We start from the raw sequence: 25,364 nt of genomic DNA, 5'->3' as shown, positions 1-25,364 counted from the left end.
ATGGGCAACCCTGTACTTAGTTCCAAATTATTGACATATCAAATAGTCTTATAGTGAAAATTCTTTATACAAAAATTTTGTCCAACACCTCGTAACTTGTACATTTAACTACTAGAGATTTTCTTCGAAAAACAAAAATTATTCGAAGCTTTGTTATTTGAAATAAAACGAAAACTCCCAATTTGTGATAACCTCATTTTATACATGCTTGCAGTATTGACCCCAGCCTCCCCTATGTAGCCAGTTGGCATTGGCTTCCCACTTGACTGAACATAAGGATATGTCATTCTGTGATCGTAGCAAATTGGTTGCACTTTGCAGATTCGGGTAGTGCACAGTTCAACAGTGGGTTATATCTGTTCGTTCGTGTGGTGTTAGCCAATCTACTGGGATTTTTACATTGTTAAGAAAATAGCCACTTTAGCTACAACCAAAAAAAATATTTTAACCTAAAACAAAGTAAACAAGTAAGCAAAGGCTACAGTCGAGCGGGGCCGACCGTTGAATACCCTACAACACTATAATAAACGATACAGTTTATATAGGCGAGATACTCGAAAGAATTCCACAAGATATTGTGGCAAATAATAAAAGAAAACCATCAAGTTTCGTTCTCTAATTTTCGAATAATAGCAACTTAAACTAATTTGCTCATTTCCAATTTATTGGTAGATGTTGCTCGTAAATGGTCTTCCTAGATCTGGAACCAATATTTCCAAAGACCTATAATCTCTCAGAAGTGGCAAAAGATTAACATTTATTATTGGTTTTTGACTAAAATGCATATATATGAGATACAGACATTTGACAATATTCTTCAACGAAATCAGCGTTAACGAAATAGTCAGAAGTGCGTCTTTCCTGTATTTGTGAATTCTCCAAAAAGTCACTGGAATGGACATTTTCGTATTTTGTCTATAAAAGTTGGCAAACTATTTCACACATTGAATATTTTTCAAAAATCCAAAACTGCTTGGCTTTTGCAATGTCCGGTAACCCCCATAATTACGACCTGCTGACAATTTTGCAGTTTTTTGGTCCATTTCAACCCCTAAATATATGGCGATCATCTCCAAAAAGAATAAGCTTTTATTCTGACCCTCATCTTATCTCCATGCAAAATTTCGTAAGGATCGGGCCATAAATGCGATCTGTATATGATATCCTGATATCCTAACTACTTAGTTTTGTTAGCTGTAGAAATATTACTAAATGTTTAATTCAAAATGAAAATATGCCAAAAATATGCCAAAATTGAAAAAATATGAGAAAATTTTACAAAATCAATATTTTCATCTTTAGAGAGATATTTTTATGCGATTTTTTTAGATGTTTTTTCTTTCCTGCCATTCTGAATTAATGAAACTGGCGAAATCAGTTCAGCCGTTCTCGACATATAAGAGATTTTCAAGCCTATCTTCTTTGAAAGACATATATATCGAACATATTTTGCTATATATCCGTCATCAATAAATGCAAAGATCAGAAGTAACCTTGTCATGGCTTTGTGATTTCGCCGGGATTTAAAATATTCGCGGTTTAATGAAAAATTTTGAATTTTTTCAACAAAAAAGATATGGTCTATTTTACCCGCTATATATTATCCGATGACCACCCAAATGGGTAGGCTTATTACCAGCCCTAAACTCTAGCTACATGCGAAATTCCGCGTCGATTGGTCTATAATTGCGACCTGTAGAGCAAGTGCAAAATCAGGAATTTTTCCAGTTTTTGGTCCATTTCAACCCCTAAATATTATGCGATCATCACCAAAAGAAATAGGGTTCTATTCTGACCCTAGCCCCGCCTCCATTTTAAATTTCGTGAAGATCGGACCATAATTGCGACCTGTAGAGTGATTACAAATTAACATGGACAGACGGACAGACGGACGGACGGACATACATAGCTAGATCGACTCAGCTCGGCGAGCTAGGAAGATCCATATATACTTTCCTATGTGGGAAATCAATATTTCGTGGTGTTACATAATTTTTGGCCCAATCAAACTTATAATACCCCCAACACATAGTGTTGTAGGGTATAAAGAGGGAAATTCAATAACAAGTAATTATAGCGATTTAAGCTATTAGCAAGATTCATATTTATTCCATTTAAGTGGTTGCAGTTTTCAAGACTGCAGCAGTGGCCCGTTAGCTTCCTAGTGGACATGGATTTAAGCCGGAGTCGACCTGTTGTACCTGTATGAACAAATTTTAGAACTTTGCACTCATAAGAAATCTCTACCTATTTAAATGTATTTACACTAATATGATTAGGCTCTGTTGTGAAGCCGTTTCCAAGATCAGGTTTTTAAAGGGTGTCAACAAGAACGGAATTTTTAAATTTTAAATAAAACACAGGTATTTAAACAAGTAAAAACCATTAAGTTCGGCCGGTTAGAACTTTTAATACCCTGCATCTTAGAGTAAAAGAATTATTATATCCTACAACACTATGTGTTGGGGGTATTATATGTTTGTTTGGGCCAAAACTTTTGTAACACCTCGAAATATTGGTTTCCGACATAGGAAAGTATATATGGATCTTTCTATCTCGCCGAGCTGAGTCGATCTAGCTATGTATGTCCGTCCGCCTGTCTGTCCATGTTAATTTGTAATCACTCTACAGGTCGCAATTATGGCAATTCTCACGATATTGAAAATGGAGATGATCGCATAATAGGGTTTTCCTGATTTTGCAGTTGCTATACAGGTCGCAATTATAAACCAATCGACGTGGAAGTTGGCATGGAGCTAGAGCTTAGAGCTGGGCAGAAGCCTTCCAATTTTGATGGTCATCGGGTAATACTTAGTGGGTGAAATAGACAATAATAAAAGTAAAATTTTCCGTTAAACCGCGAATATTTTTAATACCGGCGAAATCACAAATATGCGAAAAGGTAAATTCCGACCGTTACGTAGATGCCGATAGTAAATATATCGGATATATAGCGAAATTTATATAATATGTATGTACAAAGGAAGGGGATGTTTGCTAGAATGCTTATATCTCAAGAATGGCTGAACCGATTTTGACAAATTTTGTCAATTCAGAATGCCCCCTTGGCATAAAAGAATAAAATATAAAAAAACCGCATAAAATATGCCAATAATGATGTTAATATAGCTTTTGTAGTATTTTGTGAAATTGTTTTATTTTTTCATATTTTTTATCGTATGCGATTTTTTCAATTTGACTTATAATATTGAAGTGCATTTTTTGTAATATTTTTTCAACTTACAACACAGGTTATTAGGTGGCGCGTGCTGAGTCCTGTTGGAATATCCAAGATTTGCGGCCAAAATGTTTGTGTGCCCAAGGCTTTACTACACCAGAATAGGCTTTACTACACCAGAATATTTTCGCTATAATATTCAGAATAAATGATGCCACGGTCGATTAATACGAGCGGAGAGCGACCATCGGCTGTTATGGCGGCCCACACCATCACCATGGCCGACGCTTGAGTTCTGGTGGCCAACCGAAGGTGCACATTTTCCGCTGACACTTTGCTGCTGGACAACGAATGCTTTCTCATAGGAGAAACCCAAATTCGACAGTTTACCACTTTCGGCCAAGCGAAGCAAATCTTAAGCTCTTTTGAGTCTTCTTCGGTGTAAGTTCTTGTACTTTTTGAAATTTCAATGTCTGTACCCCGAGGTCATTTTTCAATATTTGCCGAATGGAATATTGCGATATGTTCAGTTCACGAGGAATTTTTCGGCCACTGCGACGCGGGTTTCGTCCAATTCCTTGACGACGGGCTACGCTACCAGTATCACGGTAACGAGCGATGGTACGAGATACAAAAAATTTATTCACATTTAAATGCTGGAGTGTTCTAAAAATAGCCACTTGTGGTTTTCCAGCCAAATATAAAGAAATCACACTATTACGCTTGAATTCCATCACGAATAACTTATTTTCTGGAAAATTCTCACCAAAATGCTTTTGCACGCTTGTAAACAATATAATAAGGTGGCACTGGAATTATTTTAAAAACTGTCGAACGAGTGGCTTAGAAATGACAGCAGTCTGAAGTAGTATATATATATATATTTATGGGGTGTTACAAACGGAATGACAAAATTAATATATCCTCCATTGCAAGGGGGAGGGTGTAAAAAAATTACTTTAGTGTATGTCTATTGTTTGCTATTTTCAATAAAGGCCCACTATTTCGTGTATTCCAAATATGGCGGTACCTCCTCATTTTCGACGCTGAAGTTTTTGGCCACAATTTAAAAATTATGAAAAAGGATAAATATTGAAATGTAAAAGACTACCTCGTTCACCACTTTCGGGTATAAAATGTTCAGCCAAACAGAAGTCAGCAACCTTCTTGCTCGTATTCCTCCAAACACCCAATTTTAAAGCTTTTCTACTGAAGGTAGGTTACTTGTCCTTATGTTCTCATTTAATCAATTCAAATGGCATTGAATACCTTAAAGCAAAAAATTTCTGAACGGACTCCTGATATGAATATTGCTTCTCTTCCATTTGTTCCAATTTCCCATTAAGGACACGCAGTCGAAACACGCACGAAAAGTCAAAACTGTTAATAAACATTTAACGAAAAAATTAAAAGTAACCTTTTTTCTCTACCTTCCTCAAAGAAAAATACAAATTGGTTTCATAAAGGCATTACTAATACAATACACACATACACATACATAAATAAGCCCTATAAACGAATCCTTTCGTTTTTCTTTGGTCTTTCTAAAACATGTCCAACTCATTGGGTCTAAACTACCTTGCCATCGGTTGGAGCGGCAGGGGGAGGTGGTAATTTTACAAAACAAACTGTCAATACGAGAATTAGATATGTGCCAGTATCCGGCATCCGAATCCAAAACTATTCACGCAAGTGAAATAAGCATGCACAAACCTGAAACCTGACTTGCATATCAAAGTGGTCACTTCAATTTGTGCCCTAGCAAATGCCATTCCCTTTTGACGAAAATAAAAATAAGTCAAAGTGTAACCGACAAATGTTTCCCAAAATCGAAAATTGCTAAGCTCAGGAGGACAAAGAGTCGTTACGTTGGAATTTTGTGTACGTTTTGTATGGACACAAAAGGGATAGAAAAACATTTTTTTCACAACAAAATATTTGTAATAATAAATAGGTCGGCACACAAACATCTATTTAAATATGTGTGTGTTTGTGTGCCGGTTAGTGTATGTCATATTAGTGCAATAACTACTATCCTATTTCTTTGGTGGTGAAGGGGAGAGCAAATGGGGATTGGGGTTAGTTGGGCGCACAAATTCCAAAATACATAACCATTCGTTTTACAATTATTTCCGTTTCCGGTTTTCAGCATTTTAGCCATCAAGGGATTGTATGTCTGTCGGTCTTTGTGTATGTGACTTTTGGACAAAACGTGTCTAAAATCAACAAACCACCACACATCACTCTGCAAAGGTTTAAATAGAATAAAACAAAAACAAACAACGACGACTGCAAACAACAACAATAATAACCGGCCATAACACAAAGGAAAAACTGTGGACCATGTAAGAAATTTTCCATTTCCTTGACTTTTTAATGTGTCACATGTACATACACATATACATAATAATTTTGGAAATAAAACAACTCATTGATATACAATTTCTAGAGCTTAGGTAGTGTTGGCGTACCAGCTGTTATAGTGTTATATATACTTTATAAATCAAAAATCGAGAAAAGAAAAAAATAATTAAAAACATGATTAAAAATTATCGATACAGGACTAATTTCGTAAGAATAATCTTGAGTGATATATTATTATAATTACTAATTCACACTTTTTAGAAAATGTTGTAATATTTATTGTCCAAACCTCCGTTCTATTCCAATAACTTGCATTTCTATTAACACAATTGCAATCCGGTGATTGTAAAAAAACTCAAAATTGCAAAATATAAATCTAGTTTTTTAATTCTTAGTCTACGAGATACTTTCGGCTATCTCTTTAAACCTAAGTTATTATTTGGGGGACGGAGGAGCTAGCAACGCCTACTTTTTATACCCTACACCACATTGTGGTAAGGGTATTATGTATTTGTGCATTTGTTTCTTACAGGGAGAAGGAAGCGAGATAGACCCATAGTTACTTTTGAGACTCGTCATAGAATCATTTTTGGTCCAAGGACAAAACCTATTCAAATTGGTGATAATCGGATCAGATTTAGATATAGCTCCCATATATCTTCAACCGATTGCGTGTTAATTGTGCACTAAATGGCCAGTATAAGTCCAAATGGCCTTACCTGAATTTTAGCACATCCAACCGAATTCAGTCGAAAATCAAGTACATCAAATTTAGTGAAAATTGGTTCGGATATAGATATAGCACTCACATATATGTTTCATCCGATTTTGGGTTTAATGCCCTCACATGCGTAATATGCACTCCACAACAATGATATTGGATACCGGGTATACCGGGTACTAGTATGATCTACTTCACATGAACTCCCAATATACTCTACTAAATACGCATTGTTGTGTAGGGTATCATATAGTCAGCCCCGCCCGACTTTTGACCTTTACTTACTACTTTTTTTATACCCTCCATCATAGTATCGATTTAGCGATGTCCGTCTTTCTGCCCGTCTGTGGAAATCACTCTAGCTTCCGAACGAAATTAAGTAGATTGATAAAATTTTACTCAAATGTATATTATACCTGCAGGACCTTTGGTATTGAAAATGGGCCACGTATTCGCATAGCCCCCATATAATGGCACCTCCCGATATTCGGTATTTTGTTGATTTTAGCGACATTATTCACTGGAATTCTTTCAAATTTGGTATTTGTTGTTCGTAATGGATACTACAGCCTAAGACAGAAAATTGTCTGTGCAGGTCTAGCAGGTTTAGCCCCCATACAACGGTACCTCCCGATATTCGGTATTTTTATGATTTTAACTACATTATTCACCGTTTTTTTTAAGTTTCGCATTTGAATATTGTAATGGCTTATGACAAAAGTTACCTATGCAGGCCCATGTCGCCGCATAGACCTTAATATAACAGCTACATTCGGTAGTTTTAAGATTTTAACAGAATTTTTAACGGATTTAATTATTTTTGAGAACTCCAAATGGTGGAGGGTATTCAAAGGCCAAACTTACTGTTTATACCCTACAACACTTTGTGTTGGGGGTATTATAAGTTTGATTGGGCCAAAAATTATGTAACAGCTCGAAATATTGATTTCCCACATAGGAAAGTATATATGGATCTTCCTATCTCGCCGAGCTGAGTCGATCTAGCTATGTATGTCCGTCCGTCCGTCTGTCCGTCTGTCCATGTTAATTTGTAATCACTCTACAGGTCGCAATTATTGGGGATAAGGTCAGAATAGAACCCTATTTCTTTTGGAGATGATCGCACAACATTTAGGGGTCGAAATGGACCAAAAACTGAAAAAAAATCCTGATTTTGCAGTTGCTCTACAGGTCGCAATTATGGACCAATCGACGCGGAAATTAGCATGGGGCTAAAGCTTCGGGCTGGGCAGAAGCCTTCCGATTTTGATGGTCATCGGGTAATATTTAGTGGGTGAAATAGACCATAACATTTGTGTTAAATAAAAGTCAAATTTTCCATAAAACCGCGAATATTTTTAATCCCGGCGAAATAACAAATAGACGAACAGGTCAATTCCGACCGTTACGTAGATGCCGATATTAAATATATCGGTTATATACAGCGAAATATAATACAATATGTATATACAAAGGAAAGGAATATTAGATGGAATGCTTATATCTCAAGAATGGCTGGACCGATTTTGACAAATTTTGTCAATTCAGAATGCCCTCTTGACATAAAAGTATAAAATCTAAAAAAATCGCATGAAAAGATGCCAATAATGATAGATAGATTTTTTAGTATTTTGTGACATTTTTTATTTTTTCATATTTTTATCGCATGCTATTTTTTCAATTTGACTTATAATATTAAGGTGTACATTTTGTAATATTTTTCCACCTTACAACACAGGTTTGGGATATTATATACAGATTGCAATTAACGTCCGATCCTCGCGAAAAGGGTAGGGTTAGGCTCAGAGGGGCTAGGCTTATTGTTTTTAAAGATGTTCGCAATATATTTAGGGGTTGAAATGGACCAACAACTAAAAATGTTCCTGATTTTGCAGCCGTTATAAAGGTCATAAATAGAAACCAAGGGACACGAAATCTCGCATGAAGTTAGAGTTTAGGACAGCGGGAATGGAACACTACTTTTGTCTAAAAAATACCAACATTACTTACAGGCGATAGCCGAAATACACAAAATGCGAACTTCTGCCTTTTTTGCTGATTTCGTTGACGAATATAGCCAAATATCGTAGACAAGAAGATCGTATAGATGAGTCTAAATTTGGAGATATGATCGCAAAATACTACGGAGTGCGTAAGTATTGGGCATCTGGTCAAATATTGGGGTCTGGTCAAAATGCTAAGGGTATTACCTGGTCAGTGCTCCGTCACATAATTTCAAAAGCGAAATCTTCCAAAATGGATTTGGACATAAGGGGGCTTCTAACATATTGTAGTGTTGTAGGGTATCAAATGGTCGGCCCCGCACGACTATAGCCTTTGCTTACTTGTTTTTTACTTGTTTTACTTGTTTTAAAACTTCATTAGAAGGCTAAAATTTGGCATACATGCATAGTTTACCAGAAGGCAGGTTAAGTTCGTAAATGGTCCATGTTTTCATATAGCCTCCATATGACGGTACCTCCCGATAATCGGTATTTTCATGATTTTTGCGACGTTATTCACCGAAATTGTAACAAACTTTGTAAAGGATACTACAGCCTATGACAAAAAATCGTAAGCATGTCCACGTCTTCGTATAATCCCCACATAACGGTATTCATTTAAGTGGTAGTTTTCGAATTGTTTTTTTTTTTTTGGAAATTTTCAAGATCCTTCCATTAAAAGTTAATGGAAAAGTTCGGCCCGGCCGATCTTAGCTGCTTATGACCTTTCCCAAATTGTTGCCCTTTCAGTTGGGTAATGAGAATGCAACACTAAGATCTATGTATATTAAGCATGTTTCGCCTTTATGTACTTCAAAATAGGAACTTCTAATCACTTTAGATGGAAGATGCTACTAAACTATTCAAAGCTACAAAAATGGCTGTTTGTATTGAAAAATCGTAAAAATGTTGCTAAACCCGTTACTACTTATATCCCGTTTTAACGAATAATTTCCAATAGATCTGTTATATCCATTATCAGGACCTTTAAAACACTTAAATCAGACTGGTACGTGAATCATTTATTTACATCTTGGTAGTATGTGTTCATTTCTATTTAACATTCTGTGGAAGAATCCTTCAATATTCCGAAAATATATCCTAATAAGAGAACATTTTTGGCAAACGGAGACAGATACAGTGTCTATACAAAATTCAAGGATATGACCGAAAAATACTTTCAAAGTCATAAATTCTATAGCCGAATTCTCACATCAGACTATTCAATGTCGGGTATGGCAGAATATACCCGCCTGTCTGATCTCCTATGGACATATCTCAAGCTTCCGAACGAAATGATATTGATAACATTTCAGTCAAGCATGTTTTAGGATTATTATACCCTCCACAATACATAGTATGGAGGGTATATTAAGTTCGTCATTCCGTTTGTAACTCATCGAAATAATCATTTTAGACATAACAAAGTATGTATATTCTTGATCAGCGTAAAATTCTAAGACGATTTAGCACTGTCCGTTCGTACGTCTGTTGTAATCACGCTAGAGTCCAAACGAATAAATACAGGAAACTAAAATTTTGCACAGATCAGTCTTTTGTCTGCAGGCAGGTCATGCTCGAAGATGGGCTATATCGGTCCACTATATCGTATAGCCCCTATACAACTGTAAAACCCGTTATTCGGTATTTTGATGAATTTTACCACATTTTCCAATGGAATTGTCTGAAAATCCACACAAGGAGTTCATTCTGAGTACTTTACCCTCTGGAACAGAATTGTAAATATAGGTTCATGATATCGTATAGCTCCCATACATCGGTACTCCCCGATGTTCGGTATTTTGCGAAAATCCACACAAGGAGTTCTTTCTGAGTACATTACACTCTCGAAGAGAATTGTTCTTATAGGTCCACGATATCGCATAGCCCACATACAACGTTACTCCCCCCCCCCCCCCCCCCTTCAAATTTTTCAATAAAATTGACTGAAAATCCACATAATGATTTCTCTCTGAGTACTTCATCCCCTGGAAGATTATTGTCTATATAGGTCCACGATATCGTTTATTCCCAATATAACGGTAGATCCCTATATTCCGTATTCTGATGATTTTAGCAACATTTTTCAATGGAATTGTCTAATAATCCATACTCTTTTCAAGCACTTAACTCCCTGGAAGAGAAATATCTATATTGGCTCAAGATATCAAGATATATATAGCCCACATACAACGGTACACCCGAGGATTTTTTTCAAGTTTCGTATTTCAATATTGTAATAGCTTATGACAAATGTTGCCTATGCAGGTCCATGTCTTCGAATATACCCCAATATATATATAGACTCCTATATTCGAAATTTTTAAGATTTTAGAGTTTTTGGCGAATGTTATTTCTTTGAAAATTTCCAAATTCGTTCCAAATGGTGGAGATTATTCTAAGTTCGGTCCGGCCGAACTTGCTGCTTTTTTACTTGTTTTTGATTAATTTTCGGATCAGTTGGTAGATTAAGTGGACAAGTATCAAAAACATAGAAACGAATTAGGGCTATATGCATACTTCTTGTATCCTTATGGCTATAAATAATATGTACCATTTAATGCAGTCAAAATGTGACCCATTAGATCCTAGGTCTTTTTAGGCAAAATCTGTTTCAGAACATATGGATTTGATGTAACCATGTCCGTCTGTCTGTTTGGCAAGCTGCTGGTCACAATTTTTCCCGAAAGAAGTACCCGATTTGTCTAAATTTCGGAATAATATTTCGTCGTAATATTTTACCATGCACAGAAGAGGCCCGGAGATCCGTCAATCGGACTAAATCTTCTGATGCCTTCCTCACTAGAACTCAAAATTTTGCAAAACAAATCCTAATATTGAGCGATGGGAGTTCCTAACATTGTTCAAATTCATAATACAAGACTCTCGAAAAATGTATCCCATTCGGTCCAAGATTGGTCATAATACTTTTACCAAACATAGATCAAGCCCAAAGATGGGATATATCGCCTCTAAAGTTGACAATGTTTATTTCCCATGCTTTAAAGTATTTAACTATTTTAAAAAAAATATATATTTCAAAAAGCACTTAAATCAAAGTAGAAATGTTCTCAACCACTTAAAATTTTCACCTATGGAATGATTCGAAATTTTACACAATTGCCCTTCTTTTCATGTTCGTTTTCACAATGATGTCAAATGCTCATGATTACATTTTTTAATCCGTAGAAATGCCATCGAAATTGATTTAACTCATTTATTTCGACGAAAGGAACAAAAATTCAATTCAATCAAAGAATAAAATACATTTTTTCACTTCATCCATACACGCACGTCTATCAAAGTGGCTACATCCATAAATATCCAGTCGTATAATAGTATTAACTACAATTGGTAATAAAAGTAAATTTTATTGTCATCTTAAGAAATGGAAAACAATGAAAGGACACCATTGCAAAATCCAATAAAATATCCATCATTCGACAGCATGGTTACCAAAGACGACTGCTCGAAGAGCAGAGGGGCGTGCGGTCCAACATACCCTCAGGACAAGCGACGATAAAACCCAGGCAACAACGAAAATGAATCTCTGTTGCGATTAACATGACTTTCGCCAAGCAACAATAATACACCACGCAGTACCACAGCAGAGTACCAATAATGGAAAATTTACAGCATTTTGAAAGTTGTTAAATGCCAAAAAAAGGAATTGTTTTCCTTTCGTTTAGATTTTCATTTCTACACTCATACGGACGATTGCATTGCCCGGCACATAATGCCAAGAGATGCGAGAGATGGAAACGCAAAGGGAACGCACAATCAATTGCCATGAAAAATACATTCGAATTTTATTAAGGTTTCTTATTTCTATTTTGAAATTGTTTCAGGATTTATTACTTAGAATTGAATTGCAGTATTCTCAACACAATTTCTTTGTGAGTGTCCAATTGACTGGAAAAAAAGAAGAAACAAGTAATGAAAACTTTCGGGAGATGGAAGCTGACAACAGTTCTAAGTGGTTATCAATGAATATAAATATAACCTAATGACTTTTTGAACATTTTTTCAGTATCATTTTTACAAAGTTGGAGGTCAAAATTATATTTATTTTGGATGTGAAGTGGCCGTCGAGGTGAAATAGGATCCCAGTCATGATTCTACGGGTCAACATATGTTTACAGCGATCAGGCTGCCTCATTGCACTTATGTCTTCCAAACTCTCAAAACCGAAAAATAGAATTATTAAAAAAATGGCTGTGAAAAACTTACAAAACTACATAAGAAACAAGTAAAAAACTGTAAGTTCGGCCGGGCCGAACTTTGAATACCCTCCACCATTTGGAACGAAATTGGCAATTTTCAAAAAAATGCATTAAAAATTCTGTTAAAGTCTTAAAAATACCGAATTAAGCCGTTATGTTAGCGTCTATACGACGATGTGGACCTGCATAGGCACGTTTCGTAATAAGCCATTACAATATTAAAATGCGTAACTTGAAAAAAATCGGTAAATAATGTTGCTAAAATCATCAAAATACCAAATGTCGGGGTACCATTATATGGGGGGAATAATGGACCAGCACAGACAATTTTCTGTCTTAGGCTTTAGTATCCATTACGAACTTCAATCACCAAATTTGAAACAATTGCAGTGAGTTATGTCACTATGTCGCCGAATATCGGGAGGTACCGTTATATGGGGGCTGTACGAAGACGTGGACCTGCATAGACAATTTTCTGTCATAAGCAGTAGTATCCATTACGAACTTCAAATACCATATTTGAAACAATTCCGGTGAATAATGTCGCTAAAATCATCAAAATAACGAATATCGTGAGATACCGTTATATAGGGCTATGCGAAGACGTGAACCTACACAGACAATTTTCTGTCATAAGCTGTAGTATCCATTACGAACTTTAAATACCAAATTTGAAACAATTCCGGTGAATAGTGTCGCTAAAATCATCAAAATACGGAATATCGTGAGATACCGTTATATGGGGCTATACGAAGACGTGAACCTACATTACACATTTTCAATACCAAAAGTCCTGCAGACATAATACACATTTGAGTAAAATTTTATCAGTCTACTTTCGTTCGAAGCTAGAGTTATTTCCACATACGGATAGACGGACGGACATCGCTAAATTTTATGATGATCAAGGGTATATATTCTTTGTGGGGTCTAAAATGTATATTTCGAGGTGTTTCAAACTTAATATTACTCCAATCCGATGATAAAAATCTCCTATGAAAGAACAAAAGCCCAGCTTGTTCAGCCTGGAAAGGGCGACAGGAGGCAAATGCTTCCGAGCTCAAGCTGGTCCACATCATCAAACGATGCTATAATCTATGAACTTGCATTTGTCTAAGAATGCTAGTTCAGTTTTCGTCATAAAAGAATGGACTCTATGAGAGCCATCTGTCCTACGGAAGTGGCGGAGACCCAGAAAAGAGGAGAGTATTTATTCTTTCCCAAAAACTTAGCCTTTCCATTTGATGAGACACAAATTCAAACCTGACGGGGAAGGCATAGGAGACGATAGATCTGATCACTTGCCGGTGGATCAAGAGCCTAACATCGTTGGAAAGACCACCTCTTATCCCCAAGATGCTAGTTAGTGCGTCTATTAACCGGCCTAGCGAGAGGAGCGGAAAATGATAAGAGGACATCACCGGCATAGGACAGGAGGAGGCCGCCATAGGGAGGAGTCGATATATCGCAAACCTTGAAAAAACACTGCCAATAACTGGCGTCGAATAGAGAGTAGCTCAGCCACTTTAATTCTGAAGAAAACTAGCTACCATTCTCCAGAATTGGCTGTCAAAACCTAACGATTGGAATTTACAGGGCGAGAAAAAAAACTCCCACAAAGTCAAACGCCATAATTTTTTTTTTTTTTTTTTTAATTTTATTGAATGAAAACAAAAAATTTCGGAAGTAGCATCAAATTTTAGAATAAGTTTAGATTTGTACGCATTGGTCACCTTTGGCTGGACTTATGGCATTCAAACGGCCAATTAAACCGTCACACGCTGCCCGAATGTTGCTCCGCGGTATTTTGAAGCGCTTGCTTGAGGTGATCGACACTTTGGTATTTTTTTGTGCCAACCTTACTTTCCAAAATACTCCAGTCACAATAGTCCAACGACGTAAGGCGTAACGGTGTAAGTTCTTACACTTTTTATACCCTCCACCAAAAAAAGTTAGAGGGTATATTAAGTTCGTCATTCCGTTTGTAACTCATCGAAATAATCATTTTAGACCCAACAAAGTATATATATTCTTGATCAGCGTAAAATTCTAAGACGATTAAGCCCGGTCCGTCCGTCTGTCCGTCTGTTGTAATCACGCTAAACGATTTAAGATAGGAAGCAAAAATTTTGCACAGATCTCTCTTTGTCTGCAGGCAGGTCAAGTTCGAAGATGGGGTATATCGGTCGACATATCGTATAGCCCCCATATAACGGTACCACCCGATATTCGGTATTTTGATGATTTTACCCACATTTTTTATGGAAAGGTCTGAAAATCCACACAAGTAGTTCCTTGTGAGTACTTTACTCCCTGAGAGAGAATTGTCTATACAGGTCAACGATATCGTATATCCCCCATATAACGGTACCCTCTGATATTCGGTATATTTATGATTTCACCCACATTTTTCAACGGAATTGTCTGAAATTCCACACAAGGGGTTCTTTGTGAGCACTTTACCCCCTGACATAGAGTTCTCTATATAGGTTAACGATATCGTATAGCCCCCATGTAACGGTACCCCCTGTTATTCGGTATTTTGATGATTTTAGCTATATATTCCAATGGTATTCTCTGAAACTCCACACATGGATTTCTTTGTGAGCACTTTAACCCCTGAAAGGTATTTATCTATATAGGTCCACAATATCGTATATCCCCCATATAACGGTACCCCCGATATTCAGAATTTTGATGATTTTAGCCATATTTCCCAATGGAATTATCCAAAAATCCACACAAGGGGTTCCTTGTGAGTACTTTACCCCCAGACATAGATTTGTCTATATAGATCCACAATAGCGTATATCCCCCCATATATCGGCACCTTCCGAAATTAGGTATTTTAAAGATTTTAACAGAATTTTCAATGGATTTTATTTTTTTGAATATTTTCTAATTCGTTCCAAATGGTGGAGGGTATTCAAAGTTCGGCCCGGCCGAACTTACTGCTTTTTTACTTGTTGGAATTTCAATGGCTTTACCCCGAGCTCATTTTTCAATATTTGCAGAATGGAATATTGCGATATGTTCAGCTCACGTGCCATTTTTCGGCCACTACGACGCGGGTTTCGATCAAGTCGCTCTTTACCTTCCGAACCATTTCTGCTGATGTTGCCAGCGATGATACGAGACACAAAAGATTTATTCACATTTAAATGTTGGAGTGCTCTAACGATAGCCACTTGTAGTTTTCCAGCCAAATATAAAGAAATCACACTATCACGCTTGAATTCCATCACGAATAACTTTTTTTCTGGGAAATTCTCACCAAAATGCTTTTGTATGCTTGTAAACAATATAATGAGCTGTCACTGGAATAATTTTAGCAGCTGTCGGACAGAGTCAAAAGCCCTGGCGATATCTATGGAGGCGGCTAAAGTTCCATACTTCCTGTCGAAGTCTTTGCCAACAAAGTTACTAAAAGCCGTTAAGGCATAGATCGTGGAGAGACCAGTCATAAACGGAACTGACAATCACCCTTTCTTATACGGTTCTTCTAATCCTTCCCAGAATTAAGAATTCGAATAATTTAGCATCCCATTACCATACCTGCCATTAAAGATGTGTAAGACATTTTTAAGTATTCGAAGTTGTTAACTAACCTACTCCTTAAAAACAAACCTAATTTCCAGCTTCAAACTGATAACCGTACACTATATTATAAAGTTAACTTTTGTCCCTTCTTACTTCTATTTATGTTTTTTTATTAAAACCAAATTCACAAACTTTACAACTTGCAAATCAATAACCTGACATCGCAAGCAGATCATGAAATGTCATACCAATGGTATTGCAAGGTTTCAATTAGAAATATAATTTCTATGGCGATTGATATCTTGTAAAATGAAATTACTTTTTTCTAAACATTTCCTAAACTTCTCCCATAAACAAGAAAAGAGCATGACCGTTCATTTCGTAATCACAACTAAACAACCAGTATGGAAAGGTCAAAAGTCGGTCGGGGCTGACTTTATGATACCCTACAACACTATGTGTATTTTGTAAAGCTCACGTAACAAAAAAATATATTGGGAATTTATGTGAAGTAGATCATAACAACTATCATGGCTTTAGAGTAGTCACAATTTGTTATCAATATCCAACTCTGAATCAATTTTCATCAAATTTGACGGAAGCTTTCGTAACTCTAGTACCAAATAACATTGCTATATGGTGCATGACATGACTTCGATAAGAATTTTATAAAAACAAGTAAGCAAAGGCTATAGTCGTGCGTGGCCGACTATGTGATACCCTACAACACTACAACATGTTAGAAGCCAAATTCATTTCGGAAGATTTCGCTTTTGAAATTATATCACGGAGAACTGCCAAGATATTACCCTTAGCATTTTGACCAGAGACATTTGCCTAATATTTACGCACTCCGTCGTGCTCTTAGATGTTGTGGTCCTTTTTACAGCTAAATATAATCCAATGGTCATCCAAGATGCTAGAATTCTTCCCTATCCTTAATTCTCTTCTCGATTGGCTTCTATTGTGTGATCATGAATTTTTTCCTGTTTTTGGTTCATTTGAACCCCTAAATATTTTGCGATAATCTCCAAAATCAAGGGGCCCCTCTGTATCTCCAAATTAATACTCATCTATATAATTTCCTTGTCTACGATATTTGGCTATATTCGTCAACGAAATCAGCATATGAAAGCCAGAAGTTCGCTTTTGCGTATTATATAATGTAGGTATTTTTCCAATGAAAGTAGTGGTCCGTTCTACCCGCTGTCCGAAACTCTAACTTCTTGCGAGATTTCGTATCCCTTGGTTTCTATTTGTGACCTTTATAACGCCTGCAAAGTCAGAAACATTTTTAGTTGTTGGTCGATTTCACGGCTAAATATATTGCGAACATCTTAAAAAACAATAATTTTGCCTTTCTGAGCCAAATCCTACCCTTTTTTCGTGAGGATCAGACGATAATTGCAATCTATATATAATAACCCCAACCTTTGTTGTAATGTGAAAAAATATGAAAAAATAAAAATATGCCAGAAAATACTACAAAAACCAAATTAACATCTTATTGGCATCTTTTTATGCCTTTCTTACATTTTATTCTTTTATGCCAAGAGGACATTCTGAATTGACAAAATTTATCAAAATCGGTCCAGCCTTTCTTGAGGTATAAGCATTCTAGCTAACATCCCCTTCCATATATACATTGTATATATTTCGCTACATATATATATCCGATATATTTACTATCGGCATCTACGTAACGGTCTGAATTGACCTGTTCGTCTATTTGTGATTTCGCCGGGATTAAAAATATTTGTGGTTTAATGGAAAATTTGACTTTTATTTAACAGAAATGTTATGGTCTATTTCACCCACTAAATATCACCCGATGACCATCAAAATTAGAAGCCTTTTGGCCAGCACTAAGCTCTAACTCCATTTTTAACTTCCGCTTCGATTGGTTTTTAATTGCGATCTGTAGAGCAACTGCAAAATCAGGGTTTGGTCCATTTCAACCCCTAAACATTTGGCGATCATCTTCAAAAGCAATAGGCTTCTATTCTGGCCCTGGCCCCACCTCCGTTCTAAAATTCGTGAAGATCGGGCCATAATTGCGACCTGTAGAGTGATTACAATTTAACATGGACAGACGGACGGACATACATAGCTAGATCGACTCAGCTCGGCGAGATAGGAAGATCCATTTATATTTTCCTATGTGAGAAACCAATATTTCTAGGTGTTATATAATTTTTGGTCCAATCAAACTTATAATACCCCCAACACATAGTGTTGTAGGGTATAAATATTTATTGGAGCAATATCATGGTAGAACTAAGAAGGTAAAGTCAAGAAATCATATGTTTACAATTTTTTAAAAATTATTCTTTTGACAACATCTCAATGTAAAAATGAATATTTGTGAATTCATTGTACATACACAAATCAGAGATGGGAACCTGTATTCTATGCAATAAAATTTGACAATGTAAATTACAGAAAAATGCATTCGGTATCAAATAACATTGTTGTGGAGTGAAGGTCTTTAACACCAAATCGGATGAAACATATAAATAGGAGCTACTGCTATATGTGCACCGATATTCACAAAAAATTGAAGTACTTGCTTCTAGGCTGAATTTCGTCGGAAGTGCTAAAATTCTGTCCATTTGGGCTGATATTAGCCATTGGTGCACAATAAACGTGAAATCGGATGAAGATATATCTCGACCAAATTTGAAACAATTATTTCTGAGCTGTATGTGATCATTGTTGTGGGGTCCATATTACGCAAAATTCAGGTAATTTGGTCGGTTATTGGCCATTTGATGCACAATTAACCCAAAATCGGTTGAACATATATGTGGGAGCTATATCTAAATTTCTCGATTCTCACCAATTTCAATAGGATTCGTCCTTTGGCCAAACAAATATTGTTTAGAAAAATGCATCTCAATCAATTGCATAAATATATGACAGACGGTCTGGCATGCATAAATCGACTCAGAAAGCGATTCTATGACGATCCTCAAAAATAACTATGGGTCTATTTCCTTCCTTCTCCATGTTACAAACAAATGCACAAATACATCATACCCTTACTCCTATGTGGTGTAGGGTATAAAAACAATCATCAGTTGGAAGATATTAAATTTTTGATTAAGGTTGTGTTTTCATCTTCACATTCTTCGGGAACATGTCAAGTACACCGAACACGATGAACATCACATGAAAGGACTCAATTTATCAAAGCGCAAAATAGGAAGAAAATAATACCGACAAAATAAATAAAGTACAACAGCGACAGAGAAAATAAATAAACCACAAAATTTTAATAACTTTTGGACAAAAGAATCAACAAACCATAAGAAAATGTTTGCCACTACATTTTCTGGTGTGGCGTGGATAGAGGGCGGGGGCAATGACACAAATGCCAAATACCGAACCGAAACACAAAACGCCCCCAATCTTATAGCGATATATTAAAGATTAGTGTTCAACGAAAAAAAAACGAATGAAAAAAGCAAAGAAAAAGAGCGGCCTCAGAAATGACTGAAGAAGGTCACATTAAAATTTCTGTTTAATAATCATAAGGAGGCTATATTTTTGTTAACACTGCAAAATTGAAAATGCTCTTTTTTTGTAATCACACGCAAAAAGTCGTCCAGTCACCAGATCGATGTCAGAGTTTGCCTTTCGGGTCCCTTTTGGGATGAAAATAAACAAAAGGTAGAACACAAAAACATAAATGCATGGACATTGAGTCAATTTGTGTGCCTTTTTTTTCTTTGATGGGCAATTAAAAATCGGTGGGAAAAACAGCGTAAAATACACTCGGGAAGAAATGTTAGTGTGGGTTTTGCCTAAGTTCATGGTGGAACCAAAAAAACATGGACTACTGTACACCCTCAGAACTTTTATACAAAGATGCTAGAAAAAGCTTATGTCGTGCTGGGCCGAGCAATATATTTTGAGGAAAAGTTACTGTAGATCCGAAACCCTAGAATGTACAAATCCCTCGAGATGTTGAAAAACATACATTGGCATTTAAAAAAAAAATTATTTCAAATGACAAACATCACATATTCGCTACAACTTCGAATATAAAACAAATCTTCTTCTTTTTTATCTATATACAGGGTGAGATGAAAAACTGCAAACAATTTCAGACTGCTTTCATCGCAAAGCCACTCGTCCGACAGCTGTTAAAAATTTTCCAGTGACATCACATTACATTGTTTACAAGCGTACAAAAGCATTTTGTTGAGAATTTTCCAGAAAAAAAGTTATTCGTGATGAAATTCAAGAGTGATTTCTTTATATTTGGCTGGAAAGCCACAAGTGGCTAGAGCACTCCAGCATTTAAATGTGAATAAATCTTTTGTGTCTCGCAACATCGCTCGTTACCGTGATACTGGTAGCGTAGCCCGACGTCAAGGAAGAAAACATCAGCAGAAATGGTTCGAAAAGTAAAGAAGCGACTTGATCGAAACCTGCGTGGCAGTGGCCAAAAAATGGCTCGTGAGCTGCACATATCGCAGTATTCCATTCGGCAAATATTGAAAAATGAGCTCGGGGTAAAGCCATTGAAATTCCAAAAAGTGCAAGAACTTACACCGCAACAGAAAAAAAAAATAGACTCAAAGAGCTAAAAATTTGCTTCGCTTGGCCGAAAGTGGTGAACTGCCGAATTTGGTTTTCTCCGATGAGAAAACATTCGTTGTCCAGCATTTTGTAAACAAACAAAATGATCGTGTTTACTTGCCAAAGAGGTCAGCTGAAAATGTGAACCTTCGGTTGGCCACCAGAACTCAAGCGACGGCCATTGTGATGGGACATAGTGTGGGCCCCCATAACAGCCGATGGTCGCTCTCCGCTCGTATTAATCGACCGTGAAATCAGAATAAATGCCGAATATTATCGCGAAAATATTCTGGAGGGTTTATTGAAGCCTTGGGCACGCAATCATTTTGGCCGCAGACCTTGGACATTTCAACAGGACTCAGCACCATGGCACTCAGCACGCGCCACCCAAGAATGGTTACAAAATGAGGTTCCTCGTTTTATTTCCAGCGCATAATGGCCACCAAAATCTCCGCAAGGTTGACACTAAAAATTACCCAAGTGTCGATCACATCAAGCAAGCGCTTCGACGGGAATGGACCAAAATACCGCAGAGCAACATTCGGGTAGCGTGTGACGATTTCATTGGCTGTTTGAAAGCCATAATTCTTACCAAAGGAGACCAATTCGAACTAATCTAAACTTATTCTACAATTTAATGATATTTGCGACATTTTTTGCTTTCGTTCAATAAATTAAATTATCTCACCCTGTATTCTATATCTATAAAATAGGAAAATTGCCAAATTGTATTAAAATCGCTTCAGATTTGGGTATAGATCCATATATATTTTCGACCGAGTTCGTGTACCTCAAATTTCAATGAAATTTGAAATGTGTGACGAATTTTTCAAATTAAATTGAAATAAGTTTCAGTTTTCGATGTAGCTCCCATATACATTTTCGGCCGATTTCGTGTATTTAATGCATCAAACACGCTATGTAAGTCTAATTACAATGAAATTTGGAATGTGTGATGGAATTTGTTCTAAAAATAAATTAATAAATCGCATATATATTTTCGGCCGATTTCGTATATTTGGTGCACCAAGCTCGTTATATAGCCTGCACATTGAATACCTAGGGATGAAGCTAGACACAAATGTGACTTTATTCAAGCAGATAGAATACGTAACAAAGACATATAATATAATAAGATGGGACATTAAATTGTTACTTTTATGCAATCGATGGCGGTAGTAGAAAAATATGTTATGTCACGATATCGTGACAAAGCATTATGTTATAATTAAACAGAGCTAATACTTTTTATACCCTCCACCATACTATGGAGGGTATATTAACTTTGTCATTCCGTTTGTAACTCCTCGAAATACTCATGTCAGACCCAACAAAGTATATATATTCTTGATCAGCGTAAAGTCGATTTAGCGATGTCCGTCTGTCTGTCTGTCCGTTTGTCTGTTGTAATCACGCTATTTTTCGAACGAATTGAGATAGAAGGCTAAAATTTTGCACACATGTTTATTTTTCCAGTAGGCAGGTTAAGTTCGTAAATAACGGTACCTCCCGATATTTGGTATTTTGATAATTTTAGCGACATTATTCATTATTCACAACAGCCTAAGACAGAAAATTGTCTGTGCAGGTCTATGTCTTCGTATAGCTCCAATATAACGGTACCTCCCTATATTCGGTATTTTGACGATTGTAGCGACATTATTCACCGGAATTCTTTCAAATTTGGTGTTTGAAGTTCGTAATGGATACTACAGCCTGTGATAGAAAATTGTCTGTGCAGGTCCACGCATTCATATAGCCCCCATATGACGGTACCTCCGGATATTCGGTATTTTGATGATTTTGGCGACATTATTCACCGGAGTATTTTCAAATTACGTATTTAGAGTTCGTAATAGAACTACAGTCTGTGACAGAAAATTGTGTATACACTTCCGGGTCTTCGTATAGGCCCCATATATCAGTACCCCCATATATTCGGTATTTTAACGAGTTTAGGTACAATACCCACCGAAAATGTTTGAGATGTCGTATTTCAAGATGGTACAGCCTGAGACAGAAAATTGTCTACGCTGGTCCAGGTCTTCGCACAGCTCCGATATAACGGTATCTCCCTATATACGATATTTTGATGATTTTAGCTACATTATTTCAAGTTTTTAAATTTGAATATGGTAGTGGCTTATGACAAACAACGCCTATGTAAGTCCACGTCGTATAGACCCAATATAACGGCTATATTCTATTTTTAAAATTTTAACAGAATTTGTCAAGGATTTTTTTCTTGAAAATTTCTAAATTCATTGCAAATGGTGGAGGGTATTCAAAGTTCGGCCCGGCCGAACTTACTGCTTTTTAACTTGTTAAGGGTTGTTGTTGATTTTTAACGATACAATGTGCAAGGAAATGCTCTGGAATAGATTTTTGAGAACATGTCTATCATGCCTGATATTTTTTTTTTTTTTTTTTTTTGTATATTTATGCCATTTTCCGGCGATATCGGAATAACATATTTTTCTAAAATTCACAATGCATTTCTGTTTTGTCACCAGCCATAGAACAATTAAAACCCATATGCATTTTGTCCAATTTTTATAGTTTTATGTCTTTTTTACGTAACAACGAACGCGGCCAAAGCTCAGCTGTGCTAATTGATGGCGAACAACAACTGTTAAAACTGATGGAAGTTGTAGACAGTATTTTTCTGTATGGTTCAGAGGCACAAACACAAGAGTCACGTAATCGAGCAAAAACGGCTTGTGGTGCAAAGGATGCCGTCAGAATACCGTATAGTATCCACAGATGCAAATCTTGTAATAGCTCGAATAGCCCCCAACGATCTGCAAGCGCTGGAGCGAAGAACGAGAGACAGAATAGCACAACCCAACCGGAGCTGAACACGATGGAGATTTGGCAACGCCGGTGGATAAACAATATAAACGGGAGAGGGACACACAAGCTAATTCCAGACTCTCAGATATGGTGCAAACGAAAACTGGGGAATATAAATTACGTCCTAACGCAGATGCTCTCTGGACACTGCTATTTTCGTTAATACCATCACCGAATGGAGAAATGTGACACACCGTATTGTATATATGAAGATATGCAAGTTACTGACGACGCAGAACACACATTATTTTACTGTAGACGCTGGGTATATAGGCATAGGTATACAAGGTGAGATAAAAAAAACCGCTACAAAGTCAAACGCCATAATTTTTATATGTTTTTTTAAATTTTATTGAATGAAAGCAAAACATGTCGGAAATAGCATCAAATTTTAGAATAAGTTTACATTTGTTCGAATTTGTCACCTTTGGAAAGAATTATGGTCTTCAAACGACCAATGAAACCGTCACACGATGCCCGAATGCTGCTCTGCGGTATTTTGGCCCATTTTCGGCAAAGCGCTTGATTGAGGTGATTAACACTTTGGTATTTTTTAGAACCAACCATGCTTTCCAAAATACTCCAGACACAAAAGTCCAATGGATAGGTATCGGGAGATTTTGGTGGCCATTGTGCACTGGAAATGAATCGAGGAACCTCATTTTATAACCATTCTTGGGTGGCGCCTGCTGAGTGCGATGGTGCTGAGTCCTGTTGAAATGTCCAAAGTCTGCGGCAAAAATGTTTGCGTGCCCAAGGCTTAAATACACCCACCAGAATATTTTCGCGATAATATTCGGCATTTATTCTGGTGCCACTGTCGATTAATACGAGCGGAGAGTGACCATATGCTGTTATGGCGGCCCATACCATCACCATTGCCGGCGCTTGAGTTCTGGTGGCTAACCAAAGGTGCACATTTTCAGCTGACCTCTTTGTCAAGTAAACACGATCATTTTGTTTGTTTACAAACTGCTGGACAACGATGTTTTCTCATCGGAGAAAACCAATTTCGGCAGTTCACCACTTTCGGCCAAGCTCTTTTGAGTCTATTTTCTTTCTGTTGCGGTGTAAGTTCTTGCAGTTTTCATTGGCTTTACCCCGAGCTCAGTTCTTAATATTTGCCGAATGGAATATTCCGATATGTTCAGCTCACGTGCCATTTTTCGGCCAATACGACGCGAGTTTCTATCAAGTCGCTTCTTTACTTTTCGAACCATTTCTGCTAATGTTGCTGTTTTCTTCCGTCCACTTCCTTGACGTCGGGCTACGCTACCAGTATCACGGTAACGAGCGATGGTACGAGACACAAAAGATTTATTTACATTTAAATGCTGGAGTGCTCTAGCCACTTGTGATTTTCCAGCCAAATATAAGGAAATCACACTATCACGCTTGAGTTCCATTACGAATAACTTTTTTTCTGGAAAATTCTCACCAAAATGTTTTTTGAACGCTTTTAAACAATATAATGAGCTTTCACTGAAATAATTTTAACAGCTGTCGGACGAGTGGCTTAGAAATGACAGCAGTATGAAGTTGCTTGCAGTTTTTTTCATCTCACCCTGCATATATATATTTTTTTTATATATGGTGTATTATGTCTGCATTGAAAATGGGCCATGACGCAGACCTAGTCTTCGTATAGCCCCCATATAACAGTACCTCCCGATATTCGGTATTTTGATGATTGTAACGACATTATTTACCGGAATTGTTTCAAATTTAGTATTTCGTAACGGATACTACAGCATAAGAAAGAAAATGAGCCCTGTAGGTTCACGTCTTCGTATAGCCCCCATATAACAGTACCCCCCGATATTCGGTATTTTTATGATTTTAAAGACATTATTTACCGGAATTATTTCAAATTTAGTATTTGAAGTTCTTAATAG

This window comes from Musca domestica, unplaced genomic scaffold (assembly GCF_030504385.1).
Source record: "Musca domestica strain aabys unplaced genomic scaffold, Musca_domestica.polishedcontigs.V.1.1 4, whole genome shotgun sequence".
Lineage (NCBI taxonomy): Eukaryota > Metazoa > Arthropoda > Insecta > Diptera > Muscidae > Musca > Musca domestica.
The sequence above is the reverse complement of the archived record's forward strand: the minus strand, read 5'-3'. Positions refer to the sequence as shown.